The following is a 19,562-nucleotide window of genomic DNA, read 5'->3' as shown; positions in this document are numbered from 1 at the left end:
AGGAACTGATGCAGAGGCAATGGAGGAATGGCTTGCTCCTCATGGCTTGCTCAACCTGTGTCCTGGCTAGTTTCATGTCACCTTGACACAAGCTAGAGTCATCAGAGAGGAGAGAGCCTCAGTGGAGAAAGAGCCTCTATAAGACTGGGCTGTAGGCAAGTCTGTAGGGCATTTTCTTAATCAATGATTGAAGTGGGAGGGCTCAGCCCATTGTGGGTAGTGCCATCCCTGGGCTGGTGGTCCTGGGTTCCATAAGAAAACAAGCTGAACAAGCCATGTTATCAAGCTAGTGAGCAGCACCCTTCCATGGCTTCTGCATCAGCCCCTGCCTCCAGGTTCTTGCCCTGTTTGAGTTTCTGTCCTGACTTCCTCCAATGATGAGCAGGGATGTGGAAGTGCAAGCCAAAGAAATCCTTTCCTCCTCAAGTTGTTTTGGTCATGGTGGCTCATCACAGCAATAACTCTAAGGCAGCCTGCTTTCTAGAACCCGAGACCACCAGCCTAGGGGTGGCCCTACCTCCATTGGCTGGGCCCTCCCGCATCAATCCCTATTTAAGAAAAATTTCCACAGGCATTTTGCATACAGCTGGATCTTAGGGAGGCATTTTCTCAATTGAAACTCTCTCTTTGCGTGTTCTTGCTTGTGTCAAGTGGACATAAAACTAGCTAACACACTGACTTTATTGCTTTTAACGGTTTCTTAGTTTATAACTTTTGTTTTATTTTTATGTATGCTTGTGTGTCTCTGTGTGAGTATAAACATGTTCATATGGGTACCACTGGGGGCCAGAAGAGGCCCTGAAACTGGAGTTGTAGGTGGTTGTGAGCCTCTGGACAGGGTGCTGGGAATTAAATTCTGGTCCTCTAGAAGAGCAGCAAGTACTTAAATACCAAGACATCACTCTAGCACACCCCTCCCTTTTTTCCCCATTTTTCCAGGTAGCAAAGAACAGGGTTGGGAAGGAAGGGGAGGCCCTTGCAGTGCCTGAGGGCTAATGATGCATGTACCCAGTAACATTTTTTTTTCAGAGCTAGAGATCCAACCTAGGGCCTCATGGAGGCTAAATAAGCTCTCTCCTATTAAGTTAAACCCATAATTCCATTTAAGTATTTTGAAAATATAAATTTTCATATTCGTGAGGAAGGACAAGAAGTCCACAAGCTAGGTTTTCAAATATGAACATGTCTTTAGAATTTCTGCTGTCTGGATTGTTAGTGTTAGGATGTTTCCAGGGGGTCAGACTAACGCCTAACTATTGTTAATGGAGCCATATTTATATTGCTAAGTGTTTCTTCTTGAATCAGTTCTGACTACTAATGGGGCTAGGAAAACAGTGTCTGTTACAGAAGTCAAAACCAAAAATTTTCAAATCTGCAGTAAACCTCAGAGATGAATTGATAACCAGGCCAATCAAGACTTAATATTCCACTTGTTAGCAAGAATAGTGAACAAGGAGTAATTCGCGGCAAAATGATCATTATGAGCCCGAGTACTCACCAGATGTGTATAAATCTTTAAAATAACTTAGTGAATTTTTAACTGCATACAAAGAAACCGGTTTCCTTAAGGCGTGTTCACACACGTCATTTATTATATGCTGTCTCCCTTTCCCTCCAAAATCTTATCAGTTGTAATTTCAATCAACTGCGGGGTCACTGGCCAATCCTGTTTTGCCAGGAGGAAATAAATTGTAACTTATTTTAAGCCATTTGTTCCTTGAAAAGTTTATACCTTAAATTGTTGTCACCGAGTGGTGGCGCACGTCTTCAATTCCAGCAATGGTGGCTCTCTGAGTGTTAAAGGCCAGCCTGGTCTACAAATAGACTTGCAGGACAGCCAGGGCTAGACAGTGAAACCCTACCCGCGTGTCCCCCTGCCCCCTCCCGCTTCAACAAAACAAGGTAGAAACATTCTGCCAAAATTGTGTTACAAGAAAGACTCAGAAGGCGTACCTGCAAATCTAGGCTACTTTTGGGAGGCAGCAGGGTACTATTTGTTTTAAAGAGTTCTATGCGAATTTCAGCGCAGCTAAAGTCTCTCGATGTCTGTGGAGGGCTTGGAAAGGAACAGCCCTCCAGTGTCACTCGGACTTTGAAGTCACCCAGTTATGAATGCCATTTCCAGCCTCTACAAACTGCGCGTCTCGCTCTCTTTTCATTGACCTTGAACTATTCAAAGTCGCTATTCCAGTCTCGGAAAGCCCCAGCCGGGAGAGGGAGCGGTCACCTCTCCAGGCCACCACAATAAACACAGAGCCTATAGGAAGGCTGCAAGCAGCGCCCGGAGCGCTAGTCATCTCTCGCTTCGGGGTCTCCGAGGCCAGCGTCAGGACTCTTAGAGCGCGCCCAGAGGTCGGCCAGGATGGGTCCCTCTGCCAGGAGAAGGGATAGGGCACGGAAACCCGGCCGGTGCAGCCAGGGAGCTCTTCTCGGGGCTCTGCACAGGCACAGGGGCGTGGTCTGAGCGCAAGACTTGGTGCAAGTCTGGGGGCGTGGGTCAGCCACTGGGCGGAGCCTAATCATAGGGGCGTGGCTCTAGCAGGGCGGGACCGCCCTCAGACCCCGCCCTCCCCGCGCCCTTTCCACCGCCCCCGCAGAAGGAAAGGGAGAGGGAAGAAGGGAGGGAAAGTGGTGTTCTGTGGAAAGGGGCGGAAGGAGGGGAAGGCAAAAAAGAAAAGGGAACAGAAACATGGCGGTCTGCGGTCGGGACGGGTTCGCCGCGGGCAGCGCCTAGACATCGGTCCTCCCGCAGCGCCCGCGGCCCGCGAGCCCCTCGGCCGGCAGTTACCCTCGCTGCAGGCGGTGCCCCTCGAGACCCGGCCGCGCGGAGGCGCAGGCGCAGAGGGGCCGCCGGAGTCCCGGCCCTGCCTGCTGAGGGTGCCCAGGCCGCGTCGCCGGCGCCTTCTCGCCCCAGGAAGCCGCTTGTAGTGTCGGGCCGTCGCTGACGGGGCTGGCGCAGGTGAGTCCGCACCGCCGCCCTGCCTTACGTCTCCCGCGCCGCCGGGCCGTGCAGGTAGCGTGCGGGACCGGAGTCGGAGGTGGGGAGCGGCGGGCTGGCCGGCCTAGGCGTTCAGCGGGCGGGAGGTCCCCGGAGCCTGCGGGCTGCGGCCGGAGGGCCTCGTGAGGATCGCGTCGGTGCTGGGCCAGGGCCTGGCCTCTGCCTCCGGGGTGGGGCGGGAACCGGACTCCGGGGCCCTGGCCCGGCCGGCGGGTCGCTGCTGGTGGCGGTGCCTCCTGGGAGCCGGGGTCGGCTGACGCCGTGGAGGTGGAGGCAGCCTGGCGCAGGCAGGTGCCGCAGGTGAATTCAGGGCATTTCCTCCTCTGCCGGACGGTGGCCGATGCCTAGGGGTGCTTTGTTGGGGATAACTTATAGGAAGACTCCATTCAGTCCGGAGTGACTAAACGCAAATAAAGCCAACTAATGAGCCCCTAGTGCCGACTCTTGGAAGAACTGTAACTTTAAAGCGTTGGAGATGCTGTCAAGTCTTTCCCCCTCCCCTTTCTGTGCTTCGAAGGCCGTTTCCCTCCCGAAGAATGTGCTGGGAGAGAACAAATAAGGAATGACCCAGTTTTTAAAATGTCCCTCTCCCTTTCTTCCCCCACATTTTGTTGGTTTCACACGGGAAGGTTTGGGGCAGTTACCGTAGTTACTTGAGCAAATGTGAGGGAAGGTGTCATCCCCCGTACCGAAAGCTCAACTTGAGCGATTGTGCTTACGGAGGTTGTCATGCACCGTAGCCTGACCAGTTGACCGACTGAGTCGGCTTAATTGTGTGCAACTGGAGTTAAGACGTTCTCACACTCCAGCTAACCCTAGGAGTAGGTCTTCCATTCCTGTCTCTGTTTCCAAGGAGAAGTAAGATAGAAGAGATCCTTAGGTGTAATGTGCTGTTGCCAAGTTTTCGGTAAACATTTGATTTGAGGTAACCATGTATTTGAGGTAACCTCAAATCTGGAACGCTTTGTGTGACTTTTTGTAAGAAAAAAAAAGAATTGCGAAAGGAAATTTTTTTTCTATGTCACTCATTATAACCATAAAAACCTGCTATATTTTCTTCTCTGTTCTCCATATTAATGTTAAAAAGTTGGCAAACTGCCTTCTTGACATACCACTGGGAACTAAAAAATCTCAGAAATAAACTTAGATTTGTGTTCATGAACATGACTCTTACTGGATTGCGTTCAATCATTTTTTTAGTTACTGCTATTCAGTCCACTTCCTACTACATGGTGGGTGACTCCTTTGACTATTTATAAAGTAATTGATTGAGAGTAAGGGGTCTAATCGTCTCTATTACCTGTTTTAGTGAAGTAATCCCGTGTCATTTGATTTTTGGCTTGATTCCTTGCCTGAGGTATAATTGTTTGGCTGTTTGAATAATAGAAAAGATGTGTTAGAAATGTTGTTTTTGTATTTTAATACTTTACTCCTGTGTAATGTGTAAATGCGCTCTGGGAATAAATACAGTTTTTCATAGTATAAACTTTGGCTTGTAGTTGAAGAAATTGGTGGAAAAGTTGTTGGTGGAGACTGTTCTTAAAAGCAAATGTTTTAAGTTACAAGGAACTGCCGTGTTGTGCAGGCTATAACAATTCATGGTGCCAGGTTCAGATAGTTATTTGGGCAGGTGAGCTTTCCAAGGGAGCACATGCTAGGCGTCTGTAGTGAAATGCAGTGTGTAACTTATGCATGGAGGATTTTGCATTGTAAATAATGACAAGGCACCCTTGCTTTTGTATATCTGCCTGCCAAGACTGAAGCATCTCCTATTCTCATTGGTGCTTCCTGCCAAGACAAATACCATAATGGCTTTGCTGCTCACTTTAAAGTGATGTTTTCGTCTTGTTCTTGCATCTCAAGTGCAGGTTGTACGGTGAAAAAGAAAGCAGCTGAGTCAGTGGCAGGTTGTCTCAGCTGGCTGTTGTGATTTGAAAACGGAATGTCTGTTACAATTACGACACGAGTTTTCATAGTACACGAATTTGAATGCCACCTTTTGGGGGGATGGTGCCTCACAAATGGTACCTTCTTTCAGGCTGTAGTTTTATAGACGGCAGCAGTGGGACGTCCTGATGGAATGGGAAGTTGTGCGGTTTGGGAAGCAGGGGTAGTGCTGCACAGCTCTAATCCCCTCCACTTGGAAGGTGGAGGCAGGAGGATTGTGAGGCCAGCTCCACTACTCAGCAAACAAGTTTCATGCCAGCTTGGGTTGAGTGGTGAGACCATGTTTAAGAAAAACAAAATAGAGCACCAAAAAAAAGTTGAAAATTGAGAAAAGAATGTTGTATTATAGCATAGTAAAAGAAGTGTTTTAGCATCATCGTGTAAGGAATTCCAAATTTATTTGAAATTGATAATAGTATTTGTGGAAATTTTTTATAATCGTCTTGCTTTTGCCACAGTCTGGGGACTAAAGACATCATGCCCAGTTTGAAAACTATTTTTTTTTTTATCACAAGTCCTGCTGTATGTATAGTCTAGGGATGCCTGGAACTTGCTGTGCCTTCCTGCCTGGGCCTCTTACATTCTGGGAAAGGTAAACTTACAGAGCCGAGGACACCCTTAAACGCTCCTGCCTCCTCTTGGGTGCAGGGATTGCAGGTCTTCATCACTGTGGTCTGCTCAGACTCACACTTGACTTCCAGTTGCTCTTAGATGTCTTTTTTCTTTATTTCCCTGTGCACATTCATAGTGTTTGCTAAGAAAGCTGGTAATACTTCCTCCTTTCAAATTGGTATGGCTTTTTCCTACTGCTGGTTAGACCATTGCTGTGGAGGAAATACAGTATAATTCTCATGCATGACTTCTTTGTGCTACTGTGGTTTTTAGGTGGAACCAGAAACTTAGGTGTACTGAACACTTCCTCTACCACCAAATCACACCTCCAGTTCACATATGTAGTTTAGGCATTTTCGTGGCCCTACAGAAAAGCATGTAACAATAAATGGGGTGATGGCATGTGCTTGTAATCCCAGTAGTTGGAAGATGGCAGCAGGAGGATCAAGACTAGCCTCAGTTTCAGAGTGAGGTTGCAGACAGCCTGGCTATTCAAGATCCTGTCTCACCACACACAATCAGGGCCAGTGAGATGGCCGAGAAACTAAGGCACTTGTCACCTGATCCGGGTTTGATCCCTAGGTCCCACTTGTTAGAAGAGCAAAGTGACTTCTGCAAGTTGTTCTCCGATCTCTATGCATGTGCTGAACTACGCACATCTACCCATACACAGAGAAGTCAATAAAAATTAGACAAATGGAAAAAAAAGTCAAAACCCCAGTAATGGCAAAAAAAAACTGGGCATGCCAGTAATCCTAGTATTTGGGAGGCTGAAGTGGGAGGATTATGAGTTCAAAGCCAGCCTGGGCTATGAGACCCTGTATCAAAAAAGCAGTAAGGAAAAGAAAAAAGTAACAATCGGGGGAGGGGGAAGGCAAAGCATAGAACAATTTTAAGGCACTAAAATTAAATGTGAAACTATAGTAGTAGATGTGTATATTCATTTGTTCAAAGCCGCAGACTGTCTACCACCCAAAGGGGGCCTTAATATAAACTAGAGACTCTGGGTGGTGACTGTGTGAACACAGCAGATTGATCAGTTATGAATTAATACAGATAGTGCTCTGAAGGGGCTGTTGACAGTGGAGATCTTGCCATGCACTGGTGAGATTAGGTGGGGTTATAGTGTGTATGGCTGTGCTCATTATTATCACAGTCTAGTCTTGGATTTGAGGTCTTCCTGCCTCTGACTCCAGAGTTGTAGGATTACAGGTGTGTGCCACCATATTGGCTCTTGATTTTTTATTGATCTAGATTGTTCTCTGTTTCAAGTGCTTATATATTTAGTAGTGCATGAGAGGTTGAAAGATGAGACCTCCTTAAGCTGTAATGACCAGTGTTGTAACTGAAGGATGTGATGCTGGAAACTGAACGTTTTAACTGCTGAGCCACCTCTCCAGCCTTTTTATGTCGCTTCCCTTCCTGCTTCCTAATGGTTAAACTTGCTTTTCTTTCTTTCTTTCTTTCTTTCTTTCTTTCTTTCTTTCTTTCTTTCCTTCCTTCCTTCCTTCCTTCCTTCCTTCCTTCCTTCCTTCCTTCCTTCTTTCTTTCTTTTTCTTTTTAAAGATTTATTGTGCATGGTGGTGATGGCACACACCTTTAATCCCTTTAATCCCAGCACTCGGGAGGCAGAGGCAGGTGGATCTCTGTGAGTTCGAGGCCAGCCTGGTCTACAAGAGCTAGTTCCAGGACAGGCTCCAAAGCCACAAAGAAGCCCTGTCTCGAAAAACAAAAAAGAAAAAAAAAGATTATTATTATTTGTTTTTTTTCGAGACAGGGTTTCTCTGTGTAACAGCTCTGACTGTCCTGGAACTTGCTTTGTAGACCAGGCTGACCTCGAATTCGTGGAGATCCACCTACCTCTGCTTTCCAAGTGCTGGGATTATAGGTGTGTGCCACCACTGCCTGGATATTTTTATGATTTTTGATCATGTATATGTGTGCCTGTGTGTGGGTATGTGTATGTGAGTGCAGGTACCTGCAGAGGCCAAAGGAGTGTCCCCCTCCCTCATCAGTCCTCAAACTCATGTACTAGCTGTCCTGCCTGTGATTCCCAAGTGACGGATCTGTGTGCTGCGTGCACTCAGTGTCTTCATCGCTCTCATTCCTAACCTCGTGAACAAAGCTTGCCAGTAAGCTTCTTTATCTGTGGCACCACCTCCTCATGCCCCTGTGCTGTGCGTTAAAGTAGTTCTGAGGCTTGAGAAGTGGCTCAACACTTGTTGTTCTTGCAAAGGACCTGCGTTCAACTCCCAGCACCCACATGGTGGTTACAGACATCTGTAACTCTAGTCCAGCTTTTCTGACTTCCCTGACCTCCGCAGACACTCAATGCCTGTGGGACATGTACACATAGGCAGTAAGACACTCAGACACATCACATAAAGGAAAGCTTTAAAAAAGGAGTTATGAAGCCGGGCGGTGGTGGCGCACGCCTTTAATCCCAGCACTCGGGAGGCAGAGGCAGGCGGATCTCTGAGTTCGAGGCCAGCCTGGTCTACAAGAGCTAGTTCCAGGACAGGCTCTAGAAACTACAGGGAAACCCTGTCTCGAAGTAAAAAAAAAAAAGGAGTTATGAATAAAAAATCTCCATTTGCCCCCCCCCTCTCTCTCTCTCTCAAACCTTTTGTTCTTGTTATTCGTTTATTGAATGAGATTTTTATCCCAAGCTGGCCTGCAATTCACAGTATGACATGGATGGGCCTCAAACTCAGGCAGTTCTCTTTCTTTAGCCTTCTTCTGAGTGCCATGATTGCATGATGTATTACATGAGTACATGAAGTGTGTCCCACTACGTAAGCCCTACTTTCCACTGGAAACTTAGATGCCTGAAAGAATATACTTGAAAAGGTTTTTTTGTTTGTTTGGGTTTTTTTTTTTTTTTTTTTTTTTTTTTTTTGGTTTTTCGAGACAGAGTTTCTCTGTGGCTTTGGAGCCTGTCCTGGAACTAGCTCTTGTAGACCAGGCTGGCCTCGAACTCACAGAGATCCGTCTGCCTCTGCCTCCTGAGTGCTGGGATTAAAGGCGTGCGCCACCACCGCCCGGCTGGTTTTTGTTTTTTTGGGGGGGTAAGAGTGAAGAGAAGGAATTTAGGTCAAAACATAGACCCATGACAATTAACTGGATGTTGCTTGGGAATTGGCTAATGGAACAAAACAGAAGGTAGACACCCCCCCCCCCAAATTTATGTGTGATTTTTTTTTTGTTTGTTTTAAAGGGAGCTGTACATTGAATTTGGAGCCTGCTTCTACATGATAATCATGTATTTCAGCAGTTAGCTAGATTCCCAGCTCTACTTAGGAGATTTTAATATACAGAAAGGTGAATTATTCAGAGGCTAGTTAGATGGCTCAGTGGATAAAGTTACTTGCTGCCAAGCCTGCCAACCTGCCTTTGATCCCTGGTTCCCTCATGGTAGGAGAGAACATCTGAAAAGTTGTCATCTGACCTCCACATGGATGCTGCGGCAAGCTTGTGCTTCCCTTCCCAAACAAAATAAATAAGTGCTAAGTTTTAAAAAAGAATTACTCAGTAATTTAGTCTTTCTATAATTAATGGAATGACATGGTTGCATTTTTTATTCTGTAGACTATAACACAGTGGTAACCGTAAGTCATATTTGAGGTGTGTGGGGCTCTTTTCAGGCAGAGACTTAGTTATCTTGGCCTTAGGCTTTTTCTTTTCTTTTGTTTTTCTTTTTTTGTTTTTTTGAGACAGGGTTTCTCTGTAGCTTTGGAGCATGTCCTGGAACTCACTCTGTAGACCAGGCTGGCCTCAAACTCACAGAGATCCGCCTGCCTCTGCCTCCCGAGTGCTGGGATTAAAGGAGTGTGCCACCACCGCCTGGCGGCTTTCTTTTCTTATAAGTAATTTCCCTCATTACATGACCGTTCTTTTTTTGTCCTGAAAGACTATATTCTCACCTATAATCCTCAGCATTTTCTTTAATTTTTTTTTAATTTTATGTGCATGGGTCTTTTGCCTGAATGTATATTCCCTGAGTTGTAATTATAGATGGTTGTGAGCTGCCATGTGGTACTGGGAATTGAACACAGGTCCTCTGGAAGAGCAGTTGGTACTCTTAAACTTTTAAGCATAGAGCCCTCTCTTCGGCTCCTATTTCTTTTTGAGACAGGGTCTTGCTTTGAAGTCTAGACTAGCCTTAAACTTGCAAAAATCCTCCTGCCTTAGCCTGATACCTGGCTAGAAGTGTAATTATCATTTATTTGGAGATTTCCTTCTTCCCTCAGACAGGGTCTCACTCTAGATCTGACTAGGTGGGAACTCAACAGACCAGGCTGTCCTTGAATTTACAGAGATCAATATCATACCCCCCTTTTGGAGTGCTGAGATTAAAGCTATGCACCACCAAGCCTGGCTCTTTTTTGTTTTGTTTTGTTTTGTTTTGTTTATTGATGTCATTATTTTAAAACTTTTTCATGGGCTTGTGTGTGGGGGGTGTATGTGTTTACTTATGTGCAGCACATGTATGCACAGGCACGTGTGTTCAGTGTGTGAGTGAGTGAGTGTGAATATAGAGGGCTGAGGTTGATATTTGGAACCTTCCTCAGTCACTCTTCCACAGCTAGTCTCAGTAGCCAGCTTACTGTGGGGATCCTATCTCTGCCTTCAGAGGTTGGAATTACAGGAAAACTGCCTAGCCTACTCAGAATTTACATGGGCTCTGGGGATCAGACTCTTGCCTGTGGGACAAGAACTTTAATCACTGACCCCCCCTTTCTTTCCTCTAACATTTTAACATTTTAGAGAAAGAGGTGTGTGTGTGTGTGTGTGTGATTGTCAGAGGACAACTTGCCAGAATTAGTTTTTTCTTTAGACCACGTGAGAACTGGAGACCCAGTTTGTCGGGTGTCCTGATAAGTGCTGTTATCTGCTGAGCTATCTCACTGGCCTGTCTGTTTTGATTTTTGATCTTTCTTTGATCTGATCTTTCTTTGTAGTCCAGTTTGGCCTGGAGCTCCATATCTAGTCCAAGCCAGCCTCAAACTCAAGATCCTCCTGTCTCAGCATTTTGAGTTCCAGGTGTGTCCCTCTCTCACCAGACTAATGTTTATTGCTGTGCTGTTTTCTAGTGCTCATTGAATGAAAAAAGAAATAAAAAGGATCTCGCCGGGCGGTGGTGGCGCACGCCTTTAATCCCAGCACTCGGGAGGCAGAGGCAGGCGGATCTCTGTGAGTTCGAGGCCAGCCTGGTCTACAAGAGCTAGTTCCAGGACAGGCTCTAAAAAAGCTGCAGAGAAACCCTGTCTCGAAAAACCAAAAAAAAAAAAAAAAAAAGAAAAAAGAAATAAAAAGGATCTCACTGCTCCTAGGTGTAGTGGGGGAGAAAGTTTGTTATAAATAAAAGGGAGAGCCTAGCTAGAGACAAGGACATCTGGGAGAGTCGTGAATGGACTTGACCCTGAGCCAGACTTGACCCTGAGCCAGACTTGACCCTGAGCCGTGTGAGAAAGGGCAGGCGGAGGGAATCTGGGAGAGACAGGAGCCAGGTACAGCTAGGAGGTCCAAAAAAGAAGGAGTAACCAAAATAACTGGATTATATAGGGACTGGCAATTGGGGGAATGGAGTCCCAGGGTTGGAGAAGTTTAGGGTAGCGGGTGAGGTATGCCAGCCAGGAGGACCCTGTAACAGGTAGGGACAGAGAAAACCATGGTTATTTTCTACTGTTCCTTCTCCCCAAAGTATCCGTTGTCATTCTTTTGTAAAAGTTTTCTTGCCCTTCATTTTGTAGGACCAGAATGCACTCAAGGCCCAAAAACTTATGTATTATAATCCGTTGCTACCATTCTGTCTTTTTGTATGCTAACCATGCAGTTTACTCCTGAGTCATATTCCCAGTTCCTGCCACTTGTTATGACTCAGAGAGCACCCACAGTTTGACCTATGGGAGACTCTTTAAGCTAGTCCCTGTGACTATTAATCTTAGCAGTGCCTTTTGTCCTTTGCACATGGCATTCTAGGTGTAGCATATATTTTTCTTGATTCAGTTCAGCCTCATCATTTCTCCAGGGGACCCTGCTCTGGTGTGTTACTGAAGGGGTGGATTAGGTATTGTTTGTTGTTTTGGTGACACTGCTTCTGGATGTGTTTTTAAGCAATCAGAACTAGGAGGGAAACCCATATCATTTTTTTTTAATTTCTTTTTTTGTATGTGTACCTACATTTGGTTATGTGGGTGAATACAGGTACCCACAGAGGCCATGGGAGGATGTTGGATCCCTTGGAGCTGGAGTTACAAATGGTTGTGAATCTCCCCATGAGGGCTCTGGAAATTGGGCTCAGTTCTCTGGAAGAGTTGCTCGCACTTTGAACTGCTGAGCCATCTCTAGCACAGTGAATCTCAACCTTCCTAATGCTGCAACGCTTTAATACAGTTCCTCATGTTGTGCTGACCCCAACCACAAAATTATTTTTGCTACTTCATAACTAATTTTGAATACAGTTATGAATCATAATGTAAATACCTGGGTTTTCTGATGTTCTCAAGAGACCCCCATGAAAGGGCCAGTCGAGCCCAGGGGTCTCGACCCACATGTTGATAACCCCTGCTCTAGCACCTGTTATTTGGTGCTAGATCTCTTTTTGCCCAGGCTGTCCTCTACATCTCCAACCATCCCCTCTTTTTCTCTCTTCTCTGGCATCATAGGTATGTGCTCCCAGGCCTGGCTCTTGTGGAAGCATTTTGAACAGGAACCTCCTGTCCATTAGCAGTCCTTCCGTAGTTTTTTTGAATCCCTGCCTGCCTGAGTCTGCTATTTATCTACTCCTGTTTCTCTAGATTTGCTGTTCTGAGCATTTTAATGAAGTGGAACCGATCTGCATATGGTTGTCTATGACTAGCTTCTTCCACTTAGTGAAGTGTTTTCAAGGTTCATCTTTGTGGTACCATGTGTTGGTACTTAATTTCTTTTTATTGTTGAGTGACACTCCAATATATAAATAATTATGTGTAGGTATCACTTTTTGACTGTCCATCAATTGATGGACATGTGTGTTGTTTCCTTGATCTGCTTGTTTATATTATTGCTGTCAGTTCTATTGACTTGCATATGTAATAAATTAATAAAAATTACATATGCTTAAATTATTGGGACAGTGAAAACCTTAAAGTTGTTAAAGTTTACAGTTGTTAGAGTATTTGCTGTGCAAATAAGAGGACGTGAGTTCAGATTCCTAGTACCCACATTAATAAGCCAGGTGTGAACATTGTGCTCCCATAATCCCCAAACTGATAAAGAAGGTAAATCAGGAGGATCCCTGTGGGGTCTTGCTGCCAGTCTACTCAGTTGGTGAGCTCTAGGTTCAGTGACCAATCTTTTCTCAAGAATAAGGCAAAAAAAAACACTTGAGGAAGAAACCCAAGATCCACCTCTGGTCTCCACAAACGTGTTTACATTCTCACAGACACTCCCTTTCCCGCATTAAAGAATAAAATCAAGCTCTAGTGATGCTGTAGATTGAACTCAGGACTTCTCTCATGCTAGGCAAGTGATCTGTCATTGAGATATGTCTCCACCCTTAAAATGTTAATTTCTGAATAATTTTAGATTTATAAAAAAGTTAAAAAGATAGTGTTTCTCTCCTTCTGTTACCATTTTAGGTTTCTAATTGGGCATAATAGCCCCCAGCACTCATGAGGCTGAGGCAGGAGGATTGCCATGTTTTCCATACCAGATTGGGCAACATAGTAAATTACAAAGTGAAACCCTGTCTCAAAAAAGTCAAGTAATTCCAAAATAAAACATATTATATTACTATGGCATAATTGTCCTACTAATGACATTGGCATTAACCAAAGTCCAGACTTTGGTTTTACATGAATATGCATTTTGTTTTAATGTTTTTATTGGCATATATTATTTATACACAATAATATGTTTCATTATAACATCCTCATATATGTATATAATGTATTTTAATCCTATTCAACCCCATTACTTTCGCGTTCCCCTACTGTTCCCATGATCTCCTTCTTCCTCCTAGCCCTGCATCTGCTTCTGTCTGTTTAGTGACCTAATGAGTTTAATTAGGGTTGTTTACAGGAACATAGGTGACAGGTTAATTATAGGAACAACACTGAAGAAAATGTCTTTACCCAGCAACTGTCTATAGCTCCCATGGAGTGGGTTGGCCCTTCATCCAGGATGAAGGTCATCCCTTGGTACAGGTTGTTGGTAGGTCTGCTCTTGTTCCCATCTTCTGAGGCTTCAGGCATAACTGGATGACAGCCTTCCACAACATTGCACCCCAGTGCTGCCTCACAGTGTCTTTCTCCCCCGTCTTTCCTGGTTCCTAGCCCTGGAGTGGTTGGTGTCGATGGCCTGTTTCTAAATGCCTGAGCACTCTGCAGGTGCTTCATTTTGGCTTGCTTGGATTTCTTGAGCCAGAACCTGGCTGCTTATCCTAGGCTGGCCTGGAGTTGGAAATCCCCCTGCCTCAGGTTAGACTAGTGCCACCACATCTAGTTTAATATGCTTTTCCTGTTCTAGGAGTCATTTAAGAGCACAGAATTGCCTTAGCATACATGTGCTAAAGTTATGTAGTCACACTGATGCTTCTAATTCCATTCTAGTATACTGACTCTTTTCTTCACATTTTCCAGATTTGTATCCATTTTCTTACAACAGGAATTCTGACTTCCAGCAATTGTTCACTTACAGAGTAGGTACAGATAAATTCAAAATTGTTACACCAAGACCACCATGAAAATCCTTCTAAAAACAAAAACAAAAAAGAAAGGGTCAAAATTTCTTTTTTAGTTCTCTTTTTCAAAATACTGTGTTCAAATGTTAGTGGAATTCATTTTTTAAAAGAATAAGCTTTATTATATATTTAAAAACCTTGCAAATAAAAAAATCATACACCAAAATTAAGCAGACCCAGAGTTGTCCTTTTTAAAATTCCCAGATATGTTAAATTATCAGTTTGATACATAGGTCCATTGCTTTATAGATCTTGGTGGTAAAGCTGATTGCCTCCCTCTCTTTCACCCTTTTCCCTTGCCTTGATGGAGTCTCCTGAAGCCCGGGTTGGCCTCTGAATCCTTCTGCGAGATTGGCTGCTGCCTCCTAAATTCTGGCATTACAGGTAGTGCCACCAAGTCCAGGCTCCCTGTCCCCTTGTTTCTTTGAGATATGATCTCACTAAGCAGTCCTGGCTGATTTAGAACTCACTGTGTAGACCATGCTAGCCTCGGACTCCTGGTGCTCCTTCTGCCCTTGCCACCACACCTGGCCATCTTGACTTTGCATAACATTCAAAAAGAGAAGTTCTAGTTTTCCCAAGGGGATTTGGTGAATAACAACTGGATTTATTTAATTAGTAATGGCTACTGCAGTCTCTACTTTCCAGGGCTCTTTTCTAGACCAGGTCTAGAGACAGCTCTTTTCTCCTGTCTGACTTTCTTTTTTTCTTTCGTTTTTTCCCTCCCTCCCTCCCTCCCTGTTTCTCTCTCCCTTCCTCTAGCTCTTTTGAGATAGGACCTCATCTTTTAGCCTTGGCTGCCCTGGATGAAACCCACAATCTAGCCCAAGCCCTCTCTTTACATTACTTTGTGTAAAACTCAGAGCCATAAATACCACAGTGGAGAATATCATTGTTTTGTCAGCTGATTTTATTTGAAAGGACTTCAGTTTTATAGTTCTCTGATATAGGAGGCATAACTGGTCTTGATAGAGCTGTCTGAAGAAAACCACTAAATCCCTGTTTTACATTGCTTAAATGTAGCCAATAACTGATAAAATGATACTTTCCTTGTTTTCCTTGATTTAGAAAACTTATCATTCATTTTGTATGTGGGAACATGCAGATAAATTTTGAAACTCTGGAAAAAACCTTTTTATTTCAGTGAGAAAAATTGTGTGGATGATATTTAGTTGTGTAGGTTGAAGCTAATGGTGTTTTGTTTACATTAATGAATGTTTTGGGCACGTGTTCCGTGGTACCTGCCTTTAATCCCAGCACTAGGACGGCAGAGGCTAAAGGGTCTCTCATTTCAAGGCCAACCTGGTCTACAAAGGGTGTTTCAGGACAGCCAGGGCAACACAGAGAAACTTGTCTGGGGGTGGGGGGGATGCTGGTCAGTAAGAAGTATGAAATTAAGTTATAAAAGATTTATCTTTGTTGTATTGGAGAATGAATATTAAGCCTTATAAATTGATTTTTGCACCTTTTAAAAAAGCTTTGTTAAACTGGGTGGTGGTGGCTCACACCTTTCATCCCAGCACTCTGCGAGGCAGAGGCAGGCAAATCTCTGTGATTTGGAGGTTATCCTGGACTACAAGAGCTAGTTCCAGGACAGGCCCCAAAGCTACAGAGAAACCCTGTCTCGAACCCCCAACCTCCCCCAAAATAAAGTTTTGTTGAAGCTAAGTGGCTTGGGAGGCTGAAGCAGGAGGATGAATTTGAGGCTTGCCTGGGCCACAGTGAGTTCTAGATAACATGGGTTTCAGAGTGAGACCCTATCTCTTAAAACCAAACAGAAAAGCTTTTGCTACACAGAGCCATAGCAGGGTTAAGAGCAAAGGGAATCAACACTATCTATAAACATGGGAGATTACTAAAAAATTATATTAAAAATAGAACCACTGTATGGACTGGCAATCAAACTTCTAGTTATTTAACCAGAATTGCTCTCTTGAGGCCATACCTGTACCCCCACTCCACACCCCCAGGCTCATTTTAGCATTATGATAGCAGCAGGATGTGTCCTTAAGTAGATGAAGGAATAAAAATGTGAGGTGCACATACAGACAGATAATGCTCAACTGTAAAGTAGGAATAGTCCGAAGTGGCCGTGGTAGAGAGAGTTAAATGTCTAGTATTTGGGCTTTTCAGAGGACGAGGCAAAGGATAAAAGGACTCCTGTGACTGAGTCCCACTCCTCAACACAAAACAAAACCAAAAATATTTAAAAATAAACTATAGGCCTGTAAGGTGCTTGAAGGTGTGTGAATTAATATCCGGGTCTTCCATTCTGTCCCATTGGTCCTCCTGTCTGTTTTTATGCCAATACCAGGATGTGTTTAGTATAGCTCTGTAGTAGAGTTTGAAGTCATGTTTCCTAATTTTCTTAGAAATTGCCATACTGATATCCAAAGGGGCTGTACCAGTTTGCACTCCCACCAGCAATGGAGGACTGTTCCCTTTACCCCACATCATCTCCAGTATAAGTTGTCATCAGTGTTTTTGATCCCAAAGCAGCTTCTTTATTTACCAATGATAATAACAGCATACAGAGGGGAATCCCACATCACCTCCCCTTCTCTGTCTAAATAAAAAGGAAGGTTTTAACTTTAACATAGCAAAATTACATATAACAAAACAGTTATCAAGCAAGCTTGCACTCCTATCAGCAATGCAGGAGTGTTCCCTTTTCCCCACAACCTCTCCACCATAAGCTGTCATCAGTGTTTTTGATCTTGGCCATTCTTACAGGTGTAAGATGGAATCTCAGAGTTGTTTTGATTTGCATTTCTTGGATGACTAAGGATGTTGAACATATCCTTAAGTGTCTTTCAGCCATTTTAGATTCCTCTGTTGAGAGTTCTCTATTTAGGTCTGTACTCCATTTTTTTTTTATTGGATTATGTGATCTTTTGGTGTCCAATTTCTTGAGTTCTTTGTATATTTTGGAGATCAGACCTCTGTCTGATGTGGGATTAGTAAAGATCTTTTCCCATTCTGTCGGCTGTCATTTTGTCTTGTTGGCCATGTCCTTTGCTTTACAGAAGCTTTTCAGTTTCAGGAGGTCCCATTTATTAATTGTTTCAGTATCTGTGATCCTGGGGTTATATTTAGGAAGTGGTCTCCTGTGCCAATGTGTTCAAGTGTACTTCCCACTTCTCTTCTGTGAGGTTCAGTGTGGTTGATTTTATGTTGAGGTCTTTGATCCATTTGGATTTGAGCTTTGTGCATGGCGATAGATATGGATCTATTTTCATTATTCTACATGCTGATATCCAGTTATGCCAACACCATTTGTTAAATATGCTTTCTTTTTTCCATTTGATATTTTTTGCTTCTTTATCAAAGATCAGGTGTTCGAAGATGTGTGGATTGATATCCGGGTCTTCTGTTTGGTTCCATTGGTCTTCCTCTCTGTTCTTATTCCAATACCAGGCTGTTTTCAGTACTGTAGCTCTGTAGTAGAGTTTCAAGTCAGGAATTGTGATGCCTCCAGAAGTTCTTTTATTGTACAGGATTGTTTTGGCTATCATGGGTTTTTTGCTTTTCCATATGAAGTTGAGTACCATTCTTTTGAGGTCTTTGAAGAATTTTGCTAGGATTTTGATGGGCATTGTGTTGAATCTGTATATTGCTTTTGGTAAGATTGCCATTTTTACTATGTTAATTCTGCCTACCCAGGAGCATGGGAGAGCTTCCCACTTTCTGTTGTCTTCTTCAATTTTTTTCTTCAAAGATTTAAAGTTTTTGTCATACAAGTCTTCCACTTGTTTGGCTAGAGTTACTCTGAGATATTTTTATGCTGTTTCTGGCTATTGTGAAGGGTGTTAATTCTCTGATTTCTTCCCCAGCCCTTTTATCATCTGTGGACAGGAGGGCTACTGATTTTTTTTTTTTTTTGAGTTAATCTTGTATCCTGCTACATTACTGAAGGTATTTATTCCTTGGTAGAATTTTTGGGGTCGCTTATGTAAACTATCATATCATCAGTGATCAGTGAGAGTTTGACTTCTTTTTTTCCGATTTGTATCCCTTTGATCTCCTTTTGTTGTCTTATTGCTCTAGCTAGAACCTCAAGAACTATATTGAATAGATATGGAGAGAGTGGACAACCTTGTCTTGTTCCTGATTTTAGTGGGATTGCTGGAAGTTTCCATTTAGTTTGATATTGGCTGTTGGCTTACTCTTTATTGCCTTTATTATGTTTAGAAATGCTCCTTGTATCCCTGCTCTCTCCAAGATCTTTATCATGAAGGGATGTTGTATTTTGTCGAAAGCTTTTTTGGCATCTAATGAGATGATCATGTGGTTTTTATTTTTCAGTTTGTTTATATGGTGGATTATGTTGACAGATTTTTGTATGTTGAACCATCCCTGCATCTCTGGGATGAAGCTGACTTGATCATGGTGGATGATGGTTCTGATGTGTTCTTGTATTCGATTTGCCAGTATTTTATTTACTATTTTTGAATCAATGTCCATGAGTGAGATTAATCTGTAATTCTCTTTTTTAATAATGTCTTTATGTGGTTTGGGTATCAGGGTAATTGTAGCCTCATAAAAAGAATTTGAAAATGTTCCTTCTGTTTCTATTGTGTGGAACTATTTGAGGAGTATTGGTATTAGTTCTTCCTTGAAAATCTTGTAGAATTCTGAGCTGAAACCATCCGGTCTTGGGCTGTTTTTGGTTGGGAGACTTTTGGTGACTGTTTCTATTTCTTTAGCAGTTATAGCTCTGTTTAATTTGCTTATCTGGTCTTGATCTAATTTTGGTAAGTGATATTTATCCAGAAAGTTGTCCATTTCTTTTAAGTTTTCCAATTTTGTGGTGTACAGGTTTTTCAAATTAGACCTGATGATCCTCTCGATTTCCTCTGTATCTGTTGTTATGTCCTCCTTTTCATTTCTGATTTTGTTAATTTGGATATTCTCTCTCTGTCTTTTGGCTAGTTTGGATAAAGGTTTGTCTTGTTTATTGATTTTCTCGAAGAACCAACTCTTTGTCTCATTGATTCTTTGTCTTGTTTTCTTTGCTTCCATTTTGTTGGCTTCAGCTCTCACTTTCTCCTGCCATCTAGTTCTCTTGGGTGAGTTTGCTTCTTTTTGTTCTATACTTTTCAAATGTTCTGTTAATTCACTAGTGTGGGATTTTTTTCAGCTTCTTTATTTAGGCATTTAGTGCTATGAACTTTCCTAAGAGGAAAGTTCTTACATTGTGCCCCATAAATTTGGGTTTGTTGTGTGGTCATTTTCATTGAAGTTTAGGAATTCTTTAATTTCTCCCTTGCCCCATTGATG

At 43.3% G+C, this 19,562-nt stretch overlaps 1 protein-coding gene across 3 annotated transcripts in view; it reads left to right on the top strand.

Moving 5' to 3' along the window:
- The first annotated feature begins 2,630 nt into the window (after window positions 1-2,630).
- The window catches only part of Dennd4c (DENN domain containing 4C), a 97,823-nt gene continuing 80,891 nt past the window's right edge, over window positions 2,631-19,562 (top strand). Inside the window, exon 1 of one of the 3 annotated variants that reach the window (XM_038335562.2) lies at window positions 2,631-2,959. The gene's annotated coding sequence lies outside the window, so the exon portion shown is untranslated. Of the gene's footprint in view, window positions 3,014-19,562 lie in introns of all 3 variants that reach the window. The other 2 variants (XM_038335561.2, XM_038335560.2) reach the window with 2 other exon arrangements.

The sequence above is a fragment of the Arvicola amphibius genome, chromosome 6 (genome assembly GCF_903992535.2).
Source record: "Arvicola amphibius chromosome 6, mArvAmp1.2, whole genome shotgun sequence".
NCBI lineage: Eukaryota > Metazoa > Chordata > Mammalia > Rodentia > Cricetidae > Arvicola > Arvicola amphibius.
Note: the sequence above shows the minus strand (reverse complement) of the source record. Positions and strands in the feature narration are given on the sequence as shown.